We start from the raw sequence: 16,373 nt of genomic DNA, 5'->3' as shown, positions 1-16,373 counted from the left end.
ACCCTTGACTTTCTGACACCCAAGCCCATGCTCTATCCACCAGGCCATGCTGCTCCATTCTCTACTTAAGGAAGGTTTGGTGATTTTCACAATTCTCTGAATTCACACTACTTCTATCCTGAAGGAGAACATAGCAAGCCATTTATCGAGTTAGAACTTACCTGGCTCTTAGAAGAGTGTTCAATTTACTTACATAGCATTCAACAGCCTCTCTGTGACACAGCATTCATTTTGTATTTTAATAGGGATTGTTTATCTCTTTCTCTTATATTTTCCTGAATGATTCATGCCTTGCTTGACTTTTATATCAGACTCCCTAGACAGTTAATTAGTAAAATGAAATATGTTTTAGTTAGAGTTGCATCCAGTGAATATACATACACAAATATGGAGATACCATATTGGATAATATTTTATGTAAATCTTACTGTTTACCACTTTTCAATTATTTTCAGGTTTTAATTCAATGGGAAAAGATTGGAGAATTTAAGATTTAGATTTAAGGTCTTTCTACTTCCATGGCATTTCAGAGTATTCTCCTTCCTCTCCACCAGAAAAACTACTATGCTGGTACAGGAATTGGTGCCCCATGTGGCACCTGATTACCTTGTATCTATCCCACCGCTTAGAACAGTACTTGGCACATAGTAAGCGCTTAACAAATACCATCATCATCATGCTATGTTTTTTATGGCATTTATTAAGCACTTACTATGTGCAAAGCACTGTTCTAAGCTCTGGGAAGGTTACAAGGTGATCAGGTTGTCCCATGGGGGGCTCACAGTCTTAATCCCCATTTTACAGATGAGGTAACTGAGGCACAGAGAAGTTAAGTGACTTGCCCAAAGTCACACAGCTGACAGTTGGTGGAGCCGGAATTTGAACCCATGACCTCTGACTCCAAAGCCCTGGCTCTTTCCACTGAGCCACGCTGCTTCTCAAGTTAACCTCTTATTGTTTAACTCAGCCAACTTCCTGCTCTCGCCCTCTTTCCTGGCTGGAACTCCCAACCACTTCACACCCGGCAAACAACAGCATGGCTCAGTGGAAAGAGCACGGGCTTAGGAGACAGATGTCATGTGTTCTAATACTGGCTCCACCACTTGTCTGCTGTGTGACTTTGGGCAAGTCACTTAACTCCTCTGTGCCTCAGTTACCTCATCTGTACAATGGGGATTAAGCCTGTGAACCCCACTTGGGACAACCTGATTACCTTGTATCTCCCCCATATACCAAATACCATCATCATCATCCAAGTCCCTCTGAAATCACATCTCCTCTAGCAGGCCTTCCCTGATTAACCTCCCCAGCCCTTAGAACAGTGCTTTGCACATAGTAAGCGCTTAATAAATGCCATCATCATTAAGTGGTCATCCCCCCACCAACCCCCACCCTATTTCACCCTCCTGTCACTTCAAAACCTACACTTGGGTACTCAAAATGTAAAGCCATAGCATTTACATACCTATCTGTAAACTATCTTACTTCTATTTGTATTCCATTTAAGTGTCTATCTTCCCAATTAGATTGCAAACTCTTAGAGGGTAGGAATTATAGTGTACTTCCCCAGGTGCTTAGTGTAACAAAATAGGTGCTCAGTAAATATCATTTATTTAAAGAAGGATTTTGAGTTTAGAGGGAGTGCAGTACCTGTATTAGATTAGAGTAAGGGATGTAAAATGCATTCTTTTTCCTCAAATAATTCTTGTTCAACAGTTGTCTCCTGTATATTCAAATGAATTTTGTTTTTCTAATGCTTAAAACACATTAACTCCAATTTTAACCCCTGCTAATATGATACACTGTCTTCATTCCTAGTCTGATTCCAGTCCATTCCAAATTTTCTGGCTGCAGGTTCTGGGAATGTCCCTGCCCAGGACTGCCACATTATAGTACCTAACCTTTATCACAGAGTGGAGACACTATCCACAACCCACACTTTCCAATATTTAAAGTTGATAGAAAGGCTTTATATAATCACAGAGTACTAAATAGAGAGCTCTGTGACTAAAAAAAAAAACAAATAAAGAAACCCCCCTACCTCTTGAGATTGTTTTATAGCTTTGACCTTTTCTTAGGTGCTAGTCACTTTATATTATAATTAAAATTTCAAGCTATTGCCATATAGTTGTGGTTTTAATGGAGGACCATGAAAAAATAGCATAAGGAATAAGCCACTTAGAATAATGATTTTCCTCCTATGTAAAACCCTGGATTAAGTTCATTTTAAGACTAAGTGGCATACTCTTGATGGGTTCAGCTCAATCAGAACAGATTGGCTAGGAACCCCTGGAGTGGACACTTACAATGCTTAGATTAAGATGGAACCTAAGAAAAACCCCGTTTAACCCTTATATATATATATTCTCTGAACTGTACACACAATGTGAGATCCCCAGTCTCCAAAGTTGGTGAGTTTTGGCCATTTGCAGTGTGGCTGTGCTCTGATCATCCCTGAAAGAGGAAAAAAAATCTTCATTCAAATCCCTTCCACATGGTATCCTTTAGGATGATGTAACTTAAGGGGAGGAAAACAAATTTGTATCTTTCGTAGAATCCAGCACCATCTGTAATAGTAGCCAGGATGACAGTGCAAAAAGACTGTTTTTCTGTTCAGTCTTGGGATTCCTCTAGACAGGCAACCACGTTATGAGTTCTGTGAATTCTCTCATTTATTAAATCATAAGCACATGTCTCTCAGCTTGCTGCAGGAATCTGCAAGTGGACAAATGGATATGGTTTGAACCAACTTCCTTATCTTTTTTAAGGATAACTGTTATAATCAAAAATAAAAAGAACAAAGAAGCAGAATATGAAAACCAACCAGGCTGAAAGGAATTGATTCAGAAACTAATTAAATAAAGCATAGTTCTAAAAAGACTCTAAATTATTCAGATGTCACAATCCTGGAAGAGCAGTGGCTCCTCTCAGCTATTCTTTCTAAATGTTTTGTTTTTGTCTCCAGAAATAACTAGTCTAATTAAATGTTCGAGATATTCTCAAGTGATTCAGACTAATGCACACAGGGATTTTGAAGTTACTTAAAAGATTTTATAAAGGGTTCTGATTTCTCTGGCTTTGAATGCAAATTTGGAGAGTTGTTTTCCAGCAGGGAAACAGAAGTTACAGAACTGCAATTTTCTCTGCTGGCTGGTGCCGTTTCCAGAGCTGAAGGGAGAAGGGGTTGAGTAGGGCAACTGTCCAGGGACTTCAGTAAAGTGCAGGCACTGCATTTGGCCCAGGGTACAACACTCAGGGGCAGGAGATGCAGACGTACTCACAGTAATAATTATGGTACTTGTTAAGCACTTACTATGTGCCAAACACTATTCTAAGCATGGGGTAGATAGGGTTAATCAGGTTGGACACAGTCCCTTTCCCACATAGGGCTCACACTCTTAATTCCCATTCAGCAAGGCTTAGTGGAAAGAGCAAGGGCTTGGGAGTCAGAGGACGTGGGTTCTAATCCCGACTCGCCAGTTGTCGGCTGTGTGACCTTGGGGAAGCCACTTAATTTCTCTGTGCCTCAGTTACCTCATCTATAAAATGGGGATTAAGACTGTGAGCCCCATATGGGACAACCTGATTATCTTGTATCTACACTAGCACTTAGAATAGTGCTCAGCCCATAGTAAGCGCTTAACAAATACCATAATCATTATTAATTATTATTATCGTTTAGATGAGATAACTGAGGCCCAGAGAAGTGAAGTGACTTGCCAAAGGTCACACAGCAGACATGTGGCATAGTCAGGATTAGAACCCATGTCCTTTTGACTCCTAGGCCCCTGTTGTATCCACTAAGCTATGCTCCTTCTCTAATGGTATGAAGGTGTAAGGCTTGCCCCATTAGTACCGTGGGATAAGGTGGGCTTATCAACTGGAGGAGAAATAGGTGGGGACAGACTCACAGAAGAAGAAGCAGCCACTGCCATTTCCAAATCATTCAACTCTAGGAACACTGTGTCCCCTGGCTTGATAAAACCCATCCAACCTTAGCATGCTAAAGCAGTAGGATCAAAGCTGTATCTTTTTTGGACTATGACTTGTACTCTGATACATTGTTGAATAGAAAAGAGTGAGCTTTCAGGGATCTGTGCCTGCTAACATATCACTCAGTTCCATTAATCACTTAAAACCTTCTTTGGCCTGGAGACTTCTCACCTCTCCTGACCCAAACAAAGCAGCTCAGCAAGAACAACAAAAGATCACCACAGAGTCAGAGAGAGAGAAAGAAAGGACTTTCCTTTCTTGCTGTTCTCCCACTGCCTGAGTCTGAACCTGGTTCCAAAAGAGGATCCCCAGGACTTTTAGGTATCGGAACCCTTAAGTCCCATCACCTACAACTTCAAGAGGAAGCAGTTGATAGGTTGAGGATAGGGAATGGAGGGATTGCAAAACTGAGAAATATCTGTGAGCTGACAGGAGGTTGTGCTTTGAGGCTGAGCTACCCAGACCCTGAGGCTAAAAAAATCTCTCCCTGCACTCTCACAGAAAGGTTAGCTGAGGTCTGTTAATAGTTGATTACTCATGTTTAGTTGATAAATCCACTGGAGTAATGGAAATATTTTTAAGCGTGAGAGACAAAGAACTTGTATTCTCTGAGGGACAGAGAACTTGTATTCTCTGAGAGACAAAGAACTTGTATTCTCTCGGCTGGAAAAATAAGACCTTGGATGTGTTCAAACATATCCCTGTGGATGGATATCCACATCACGAGCCAGATGGGCCACTGATCTGAACTAGTGTCATCTTCTACTTTCTTTTGTTTCAAGATGGTCTCCTGACTTAAGAACTCCATATTCATTGCTCCTTAAATTATAACCATGTTCAAGTCATTTGGTTTCTTCTCACCAACACTTTTCCATGTTCATTTTTCTTTTTATACTAAGCAGGCTCAGGTTTATTCAATAGCTGGTAGTAGGAGTAGTAGTAATGGGATTTCCTAAGCACCTGCCAAATACAATGCACTGCACTAAATGCACTTTTGTGAAGCAGAGTGGTTAGTGGATAGAGCATAGGTCTGAGAGTCAGAAGGACCTGGGTTCTAATCTCCACTCCACCACTTGTCTGTTGTGTGACCATGGGTAAGTTACTTCACTTCTCTGTGCCTCAGCTAACTCTTCTGTAAAATGGGGATTAAGATGGTGAGCCAAATGTGGGACAGGGACTCTGTCCAAACTGATAAACTTGTATCTACCCCAGCACTTAGTACAGTGCCTGGCACACAGCAACTACTTAACAAATACTATGAAATAAAGAAAAAAAGTGCTTGGTAGGTACAAAAGAAGCAGGAGCCAGGTTGCCTTCCCGCAGGGAACTTACCCCCTAGTGGAGTGAAAATGCAACCCCAGAAATTCCCTTCTCTGTCCTATTTCTGCTGCTCCTAATAAAAGCCTTAATCAATCTCCTCTCTCCGTACCATCGTATTAGGCAATCAATTCAAGTCCCACTTGCACAGAGGTCTGGTGGAATATGAGATCTACAGGAGAATTGGCTATGTCAAAATTATGTAATGGGGAAGCTGCAAAGAGAGGATAGACTAAAACTTGGCGCCAAACACTCATGTGACCCATTCCTAAGCCACCCTGAGAGGAAATGATTGGGCAAAAGAGTGAACTAAGGCAGAATGTTTGGTGGCTTCAGGGTTTGAATGGGTTGCAAACCTTTTCGGCCATTTGCTCCAAAGCCAAGGACTGAGCCCATAGCCTAGAAACTGCAACTTCACTGAAAACTAGAATGGCATCTCATTCTGATACTAAAATTTAACTTAAGGGAAATTAATATGTCTTCTTGCAGTCCAAAATGATTACTTTTTCTACCTCAGCAAGTTGACAGTAGTTAATAAAAAAAAATTTACAGTGGCTTTTCTCACTTCATTCTGGGGCAACCTAAATTCTGCTTTGGCAAGCCTGTCACTTAGGTTCAGATCTTGATCTTTGAACTTGAGAACTGGAAGTGATCCAGGTAATTCATCTTTTTTTTCCCAGCAGCATGGCTTTTTTCAAGTTTACCTGAATACGTTCCCTTTGGCAGCTGTAGGAAACAGCTCTTCTGAATGCATGTGGTCCATTTTGTCTCCAGAACTACTACTCTGTGATGAGATCTTTCAAAGTATTATAAGAAAATGTTTCCAGTAAGAGGCAGGTAAATAAATCTCATTGGGTAAATTGCTGAGGTGAATGGGATTAACTGACAACAGCAGTATTAAACACTTAAAGGAAAATGCCAGGGGTTGTGAATCTTCCTTTTATAGTGAAATTTGTATTTGAGTAAAGCAATTTGCAAAACAAATTTAGCCACCACTTTAAAAAATCAATAAAGTATCTAGAGCTTAATAACTCCAAAGGGAAGACCTCTTTGAGGGGGAGGGCTTTATTTCAGAAAGAACCAAACTCACAGATATTTTAGCAGGAGGCTAACCCCACACCTGAGAGTAAAATTTGATTCTGTGAAATGAAATGGCTAAATCAATCAATCAATCAATCAATCAATCGTATTTATTGAGCGCTTACTATGTGCAGAGCACTGTACTAAGCGCTTGGGAAGTACAAATTGGCATCACATAGAGACAGTCCCTACCCAACAGTGGGCTCACAGTCTAAAAGGGGGAGACAGAGAACAGAACCAAACATACCAACAAAATAAAATAAAATAAGTAGGATAGAAATGTACAAGTAAAATAAATAAATAAATAAATAAATAGAGTAATAAATATGTACAACCATATATACATATATACAGGTGCTGTGGGGAAGGGAAGGAGGTAAGACGGGGGGATGGAGAGGGGGACGAGGGGGAGAGGAAAGAAGGGGCTCAGTCTGGGAAGGCCTCCTGGAGGAGGTGAGCTCTCAGCAGGGCCTTGAAGGGAGGAAGAGAGCTAGCTTGGCGGATGGGCAGAGGGAGGGCATTCCAGGCCCGGGGGATGACGTGGGCCGGGGGTCGATGGCGGGACAGGTGAGAGCGAGGTACAGTGAGGAGATTAGTGGTGGAGGAGCGGAGGGTGCGGGCTGGGCAGTAGAAGGAGAGAAGGGAGGTGAGGTAGGAGGGGGTGAGGTGATGGACAGCCTTGAAGCCCAGGGTGAGGAGTTTCTGCTTGATGCGCAGATTGATCGGTAGCCATTGGAGGTTTTTGAGGAGGGGAGTAATATGTCCAGAGCGTTTCTGGACAAAGATAATCCGGGCAGCAGCATGAAGTATGGATTGAAGTGGAGAGAGACACGAGGATGGGAGATCAGAGAGAAGGCTAGTGCAGTAGTCCAGACGGGATAGGATGAGAGCTTGAATGAGCAGGGTAGCAGTTTGGATGGAGAGGAAAGGGCGGATCTTGGCAATGTTGCGGAGCTGAGACCAGCAGGTTTTGGTGACGGCTTGGATGTGAGGGGTGAATGAGAGAGCAGAGTCGAGGATGACACCAAGGTTGCGGGCTTGTGAGACGGGAAGGATGGTAGTGCCGTCAACAGAGATGGGAAAGTCAGGGAGAGGACAAGGTTTGGGAGGGAAGACAAGGAGCTCAGTCTTCGACATGTTGAGCTTTAGGTGGCGGGCGGACATCCAGATGGAGATGTCCTGAAGGCAGGAGGAGATGCGAGCCTGGAGGGAGGGGGAGAGAGCAGGGGCAGAGATGTAGATCTGGGTGTCATCAGCGTAGAGATGATAGTTGAAGCCGTGGGAGCGAATGAGGTCACCAAGGGAGTGAGTGTATATTGAGAACAGAAGGGGACCAAGCACTGAACCTTGGGGAACCCCCACCGTAAGAGGATGGGAGGGGGAGGAGGAGCCTGCAAAAGAGACTGAGAAAGAACGACCGGAGAGATAAGAGGAGAACCAGGAGAGGACGGAGTCTGTGAAGCCAAGGTCAGATAACGTGTGGAGGAGAAGGGGGTGGTCCACAGTGTCAAAGGCAGCTGAGAGGTCGAGGAGGATTAGGACAGAGTATGAGCCGTTGGATTTGGCAAGCAATTATTGGCAATTTGGCTAAAATTAAGCAATTATTTTAAAATGTCAGACAGGGACCATTTTAAAAAAACTTTTGTATATTTCTAATGATTACCTTGCTTGTTCATTGCTTACAAATGGTCTCTGAATACAGATGAGAGACTAATATCTTTGATACAGGCTTCTACGTGGTGGAAGTAGTAAGAGAATTTGGTGTCATGGCCTAGTGACATGCTCCTAGGAGTCAGAACATGCTCCTAGGTGAACATGCTCCTTTGGTGAACATGCTCCTAGGAGTCAGAAGGACCTGGATTCTAATTCTAGCTCCACCACTTTGCTGTGTGACCTTGGGCAAGTCACTTAACTTCTATGCTCCTCAATTACCTAATCTGTAAAATGGGGATTAAGCCTGTGAACCCAATGTGGGACAGAGACTGTGTCTACCTAATTACCTTATATATACCCCAGTGCTTGACATAGCACTTAACAAATACTGTCATTATTATCATTACTCCAAAAAGATTCCAGCTTTTTACTGGGTTTGACTAGAGAGTCACCACTTATCCTGGGATTACTATAACTTTGGTTGTATGATACTTTATCCTCCAGGAGAGATTATGTGTCCTGCCCATTAAACGGGCCATTGGCCAAACATTTGCTTATCCAGGGGATGATTCAATTCAATCCCATGACAATTCAAAGTGATGAAGGCAAATAGGTAAATAGATCTCCAAAGCATTTGCAGGTAAGAATAGATGCATGGGTTTCCATCCATTGACAGACTCTTGCCTAAAAGCAACAGTCTTGCCAGATGGACAGCACACATAGAAAGCTGTCTCTTGTGGTTTAGCACTTGGAAAATTCCTCAGTATCAACACAAATCACTGCAAGCCTAGAATGACAATGAGACTGTTCTCACCACTCTGTGCTAGTACAAGCAGCTCTAAAATCTTTCTTGCCCATTCACCGTCCTCATATGTCTGAATAAAGAGCCTAGCCAGTAAAGTTCTGCTGCTACTCTCAATTGTCAGGCAGATTTTCCATGGGCTTCTGCTATCCTTTTAACTGTTTCTCACCCCTAACTTTCCTTCCTCTGTCTCCTCATTCATTCTGGTTTCCTGATTTAGAACGCCCACCCCCTCGCTACCCGCCCAAATCGAGCACATCACAGCATTCATTCATTCATTCGATCATATTTATTGAGCGCTTACTGTGTGCAGAGCACTGTACTAAGCGCTTGGGAAGTACAAGTTGGCGACATATAGAGACATTTCTCATATTCAAAGTCCTCCTAAATCTGAGCTACTTCAACAAGTCTTCCCCCGGTGTATCTTACTGAAAAGATCCCAGGCCTGAGAGTCAGAGGACCTGGGTTCTAATCCCAGCTCTGTCATTTGTCTGTTGTGTAGCCTTGGGCAAGTCACTTAACTTCTCTATCCTTCAGTTTCCTCATCTACAAAATGGAGATTTCAAGCATGCTCACGTCTCCCCTCTACTAAATAAATCCTCCCTTGACTTGGCAGCTCCATCCAGTTTTCATCCCATCTCCCTTATATCATTCCTCTCAAAACTTCTCGAGTGAGCTGAATGCACCTTCTGTCTCCAGTTCTTCTCCTCCAATTCTTATGGTGATTTACAGGGGCATGCCTGCGGGGCTCTTTCTCCTCCTCCTGCAAACATCCTCCCTCCTCCACCTTAGTTTACAGTAAATATCTTCCTCTCCCCATCCCCCACCCCACAAACATTTCCCTCTCCCCTGACCTACAAACATTTCCCTTTCTCCTACACCCTGCTGCAAACAATTCCTCTCTGCCCTTCCCCCATGCTGCAAGCAATCCATCTCAAGACAACCCTCCTTGCAAATGTGCTGCAAGTATGTCCCCCTCCCCATCTGTAAACAGGCCCCCTCTTCCTAACCAATCAATCAATCAATCAATCATATTTATTGAGCGCTTACTGTGTGCAGAGCACTGTACTAAGCGCTTGGGAAGTACAAGTTGGCAACATATAGAGACAGTCCCTACCCAACAATGGGCTCACAGTCTAAAAGGGGGTTTGAGTTTTCAAGATGAGCCGGGGCCCCTTCCCTCCATCAATGGTCACTGGCTTTATCCGTTGTGTGACCTTGAACATGTCACTGTGCCTCAGTTACCTCATCTGTAAAATGGGGATTAAGACTATGAGTCCCATGTGGGACAGGGACTCTCTCTAACCTGATTATCTTGTATCTCCCGCAGCACTTAGTAGAGTGCATGGCATGTAGTAAGCGCTTAACAAATACCATAAAAAAACTCCTTGATCCCCTCCCATCTGGCTTCTTCCCCCTTCATTTCACAGAAACTGACCTCTCGAAGGTGACAAATATATCCTTCTTGCCAAATCCAATGGCCCCTACTCAGTACTAATCCTCCTTGACCTGTCAGGTGCCTTCAACAATGCTGACCACCCCTTTCTCCTGGAAACATTATTTAACCTTGGCTTCACTGATACTGTCCTCTCCTGGTTCTCCTATCTCTCTGGCCACTCATTCTCTGTCTGTTTCATGGACTCCTCCTCTGTCTCCCATCTCCTAACCCTGAGAGTCCTTTAAAGTTCAGTTCTGAGTTATCTTCTATTCTCCATCTACATCCATTCCCTTGGAGAACTTATTCACTTCTGTGGCTTCAAGCACCATCTTTATTTGAGTGATTCCCAAATTTACATCTCCAGACTTAATCTCTCTCTTTTTCTACAGTCTTACATTTCCTTCTGCCTTCAGATCTCTACTTGGACATCCTCCCAACACTTCAAACTTCAATTGTTCAAAGCAGAACTCCTTATCCTTTCATCCAAACCCTATTTCCCCCAAGACTTTCCTGTCACCTGTCACTGTAGAGAGTACCACCATCCTACCTGTCTCCAGGTCTCATTCAACCAACATAATCTGTAACTAAGCCCGTTGTTGGTTAGGGACCATCTCTATATGTTGCCAATTTGTGCTTCCCAAGCACTTAGTACAGTGCTCTGCACACAGTAAGCACTCAATAAATATGATTGAATGAATGAACAATGCTGAAATCTGCTTTTTCCTCTCCATCTAAACTGCTACCACATTAATGCAAGCACTTATCTTATCCTGCCTTGATTACTGCATCAGCCTGATTCCTGTCTCTCCTCACTCTTGACCATGCTTCACTCTGCTACCTGGATCATTTTTCTACAAGAACTTTCAGTCCATATTTCCCCACTCCTCAAGAACTTCTAGTGGTTTCCCATCCACCTCCACATCAAACAGAAACTCCAGCATGGCTCAGTGGAAAGAGCCCAGGTTTGGGAGTCAGAGTGTTCATGGGTTCTAATCCCAGCCATGCCACTTGTCAGCTGTGTGACTTTGGGTAAGTAACTTAACTTCTCTGTACCTCAGTTCCCTCATCTTTAAAATGAGGATTAAGACTGTGAGCCCCATGTGGGACAACCTTGAGTACCTTGTATCCCCCCCAGCGTTAGAACAGGGCTTGGCAATATAGCTTTAACTCTATTTGTTCTGACGATTTTGACACCTGTCTACATGTTTTGTTTTGTTGTCTGTCTCCCCGTTCTAGACTGTGAGCCCGTTGTTGGGTAGGGACCGTCTCTATGTGTTACTGACTTGTACTTCCCAAACGTTTAGTACAGTGCTCTGCACAAAGTAGGTGCTCAATAAATACAATTGAATGAATGAATGAATAGTAAGCACTTAACAAATACCAGCATTATTATTATTATCTTTAAAGACTCATTCACCTTTCCGCCTCTTACCTTACCTTTCTACTTTCCTACTACAACCCCACTTGCTGCACACTTCATTCCTCTAATGCCAACCTACTCACTGTACCTTAGAGAAGCAGCATGTCTCAGTGGAAAGAGCACGGGCTTTGGAGTCAGAGGTCATGGGTTCATTCATTCATTCATTCATTCATTCGTATTTATTGAGCACTTACTGTGTGCACAGCACTGTACTAAGTGCTTGGGAAGTACAAGTTGGCAACATATAGAGACGGTCCCTACCCAACAGCGGGCTCCCAGTCTAGAAGGGGGAGACAGACAACAAAACAAAACATATTAACAAAATAAAATAAATAGAATAGTAAATATGTGCAAGTAAAATAAATAGAGTAGTAAATCTGTACAAACATATATACAGGTACTGTGGAGAGGGGAAGGAGGTAGGGCGGGGGGGATGGGGAGAGGGAGAGGAAGGAGGGAGCTCAGTCTGGGAAGGCCTCCTGGAGGAGGTGAGCTCTCAGTAGGGCTTTGAAGAGAGGAAGAGAGCTAGCTTGGCGGATGTGCAGAGGGAGGGCATTCCAGGCCAGGGGGAGGATGTGGGCCAGGGGTCGATGGCGGGACAGGTGAGAGCGATGCACAGTGAGGAGGTTACCGGCAGAGAAGAGAAGGGTGCCGGCTGGGCTGTAGAAGGAGAGAAGGGAGGTGAGGTAGGAGGGGGCGAGGTGATGGACAGCCTTGAAGCTGAGAGTGAGGAGTTTTTGCCTGACGCGTAAGTTGACTGGGAGCAACTGGAAATTTTTGAGGAGGGGAGTAACATGCCCAGAGCATTTCTGCATAAAGATGATCCGGGCAGCAGCATGAAGTATAGATTGAAGTGGGGAGAGACAGGAGGATGGGAGATCAGAGAGGAGGCTGATGTAGTAATCCAGTCAGGATAGGATGAGAGATTGAACGAGCAGGGTAGCAGTTTGGATGGAGAGGAAAGGGCAGATCTTGGCGATGTTGCAGAGGTGAGACCAGTGGTTTTTGGTAACAGATTGGATGTGAAGGGTGAACGAGAGAGCGGAGTCGAGGATGACAGCAAGTTTGCGGGCTTGTGAGATGGGAAGGATGGTAGTGCCATCAACAGTGATGGGAAAGTCAGGGAGAGGGCAGGGTTTGGGAGGGACGATAAGGAGTTCAGTCTTGGACATACTGAGTTTTAGATGTCAGGCAGACATACAGATGGAGATGTCTTGAAGGCAGGAGGAGACATGAGCCTGAAGGGAGGGAGAGAGAGCAGGGGCAGAGATGTAGATTTGGGTATCATTAGCGTAGAGATGATAGTTGAAGCTGTGGGAGAGAAAGAGTTCACCAAGGGAGTGAGTGTAGATAGAGAATAGAAAGGGACCAAGAACTGACCCTTGAGGAACCCCTACCGTAAGGTGTTTGAATCCTGGCTCTGCCGTTTATCAGCTGTGTGACTTTGGGCAAGTTACTTCACTTCTCTGTGCCTCAGTTCCCTCATCTGTACAATGGGGATGAAGACTATGAACCCTCCTTGGGACAACCTGATCACCTAGTAACCTCCCCAGAGCTTAGAACAGTGCTTTGCACATAGTAAGTGTTTAATAAATGCCATTATTATCTATCTCACCACTGACCTCTTGTCCAGATCCTGCCTCTGCCCTGGAACGCCCTCCCTTTTCACATCCAACAGATGATCACTCTCCCCACCTTCAAAGCCTTACTGAAGGCACAGCTTCTGACAGGAGAAGACAGGATAGAGCATCCCAATCCAGAGTCACTGCTCATTCTCTCTCCTGTCCCCTACCTGGAACCACTGCCACAGACCATCACCACTTTCTCTCACGAGGGGCTACTGGCCTATAGTCTAGTCAATCAATCAATCAATCAATCGTATTTATTGAGCGCTTACTGTGTGCAGAGCACTGTACTAAGCGCTTGGGAAGTACAAGTTGGCAACATATAGAGACAGTCCCTACCCAACAGTGGGCTCACAGTCTTCCCATTCTTGCCCTAGCCTCTTCCTCAGCAGGGGATCATTATTAATAACCGTGGTATTTTTAAGCACTTACTATGTGTCAAGTTCTGTATTAACTGCTGGGGTCAATACAAGTTATGTCAGATATACACTCTGTTCCTCACTGGTTTTATAGTCTCAGTAGAAAAGAGAACAGGTACCCCATTTTACAGATGAGCAAATTCAGGCACAGAGAAGTTAATGAAACATTCAATCAATCAATGGCATATATTGAACAGTTACTGTGTACAAAGCTCTACATTAAGTGATAGGGAGCGTATAATACAAGAGAATTGATAGACACGTTCCCTCCAAACAAGGCGAAGCAGTGTGGCCTATTGGAAAGAGCATGGGCCTCGGAGTCAGAAGGCCCTGAGTTCTAATTCTGGTTCTGCCACCTGCCTATTGTGACCTTGTGCAAGTCACTTAACTTCTACCTCAGTTCCCTCCTCTGTAATATGGGCATTAATACTGTGAGCCTCGTGTGGAACATGGCTGTGTTTAATTGAATGATTAAACTTAGTACAATGCCTGGCGCATAGTAAATGCTTAGCAAATACCATAAAAAAGGAACTTAGTCTAGATGTTAAGTGATTTGGCCAAGGTCACACAGCAGGGACGTGGTGGTGCAGGATTAGAATCCAGCTCCTCTGACTCCAAGACCCCTGATCTTTCCACTAGGTCATTCTGGTTCCCTACTTCCCAATGAAAAGCAGTTTTGACTAGTGGATAGATCATGGGACTGGAAATCAGAAAGAATCGGGTTCTAATTCCGGCTCTGCCACTTGCCTGCTCTGAGACCCTGGGCAAGTCTCTTCACTTCTCGGCACCTCAGTTATCTCATCTGTAAAATGGGGATTAAGCCTGTGAGCCCCATGCGGGACAGGGACTGCATCCAACTGGATTTGCCTGTATCCACTCCAGCACCTAGTTCAGTGCCTGGTACTTAGTAAGTGCTTAACAAATACCACAGTTATTATCATATTGCTATTATTGTCAAGAGCACTTTACCACTGAGCCCTTGTTGTCCACTCTGTTCCTCTTCCCTCCCTCAGTCAGGTCTACAACCATGCAATTGCAACTAATACCTGGTTTGGAGGGCAATCCTCTCTTTCTGGGTCCATCACAACTCCTTTTCAGATTACAACTATCCTCCTGGATGCTTTTCTCTAAATTATTGAAATCTGATCTTTCAAAATTCTGCCACACACATCTTCATTTGTTCCCTTCTTTGCATTTGTCTGCTGCCTTTGGGCCTTTCACTTCATTCATTTGAAAACTATTCTTAGAGAGATCTTTCCTGCTGCTGTTAATCTATCATTAATGGGCCATAAGTCACTCAGAAATACTGCACTATGACAAAACCTCAACAGAGTGGAAAAAAATCATTTGCTTTACTGTCAGTGTAGTAACTTTTATCTTCTTTGACAGTTTTATTCAGAAAACCTCAGCTTTATTTTCATTTGAATCTAATGATGGCTTTCAAAAAGTGATTTACATAAGTAAAAGTTTGATGCAGTGACAGCTGTCATGATTTTTGTTGTTATTTTGCTTAAAGAATATTTATTATAAAGATGTCTTTCAAACACAGGGCCTATTTCTAGAAAACTTGATGGAAGTTAGTCATTCACAGATAGTAAAGTGATACTATTTACCCCCATAACCAACAGAAGTGATATGCCGAAGTCCCAGGGGATTTCAACTCTTTTGCCTCTGTGATGATGGAAATCTGATTCACAAAGATGTTCCATCATCTGGGAGCTCCATCAGCGTCTTTATAATGTCTGGCATAGCCAAAAACCTATCAGTGTTATAATAATAAAAATAATGACCTGGATTGGAGCCAAGATGCAGTGGACTAATGAAATAGCATTTTATCTCCAATTTCATTGGGAACAGCAGGGTTCATACACAAAGTGCAGAGATATTTTTTAATGGTCTGAGGCCTCGTTGTTGGGAGTGAGTTGATGAAATTCGGACATAATCACTGCTCTCACTAAACTTTCAAACTCCTTCTCTTTAATAGGGCAGTGTTAACCACCTCTTGCTTCACAGGGCTGAAATGAATTTGTGCACATGGAGAGTGTATAAAACATAGACTCCTGGGTCAAATAAATATTAATCAGAAAATTCTCAATTTAGTAACATTTTTTTCCAATGATTTTCAAACTACCATGGCCAGGTGCTTTTAATTTTAATTTGTAGCTTTTAATTTTAAGATTTTGCTTGCATGCTTCCATGATCAGCCAATAATTAAGTTTAAAAATTCGTACTTCATCAGTGAAAAAGCTGTGAAAACACTCAATAAAGTAGAATAGCACATTCAAATTTTGTTTCAGAAGCTTGATATAATTCACTTTTTAAATTCTATCATTAAAAAGTTTTGAGATAGCATTGAGAACTCCCAGGAGTTCCAGGAATAGTGAGGTTTTAGGCCAGGTTGAACATGTCTAGCAAAACACAAATTGGGTTTTTTTAGGTAAAAGTTGTATTTTGTTCTAAATTGTGAAAATATGAAACATCTTTGAAAGCCCTAAAAAAACCCCACCAAAAATACAGAAACAGTTTTGCTAAAGTAAAAAAAAAAAAGCCTGCAGATGAATGGCTTTAAACATTCCAAGAGAGAAGTGCCTGAAATAGCTCCATCTGAAACAATACATTGTCTCCC

This window comes from Tachyglossus aculeatus, chromosome 1, assembly GCF_015852505.1.
Source record: "Tachyglossus aculeatus isolate mTacAcu1 chromosome 1, mTacAcu1.pri, whole genome shotgun sequence".
NCBI classification, from domain to species: domain Eukaryota; kingdom Metazoa; phylum Chordata; class Mammalia; order Monotremata; family Tachyglossidae; genus Tachyglossus; species Tachyglossus aculeatus.
The sequence above is the reverse complement of the archived record's forward strand: the minus strand, read 5'-3'. Positions refer to the sequence as shown.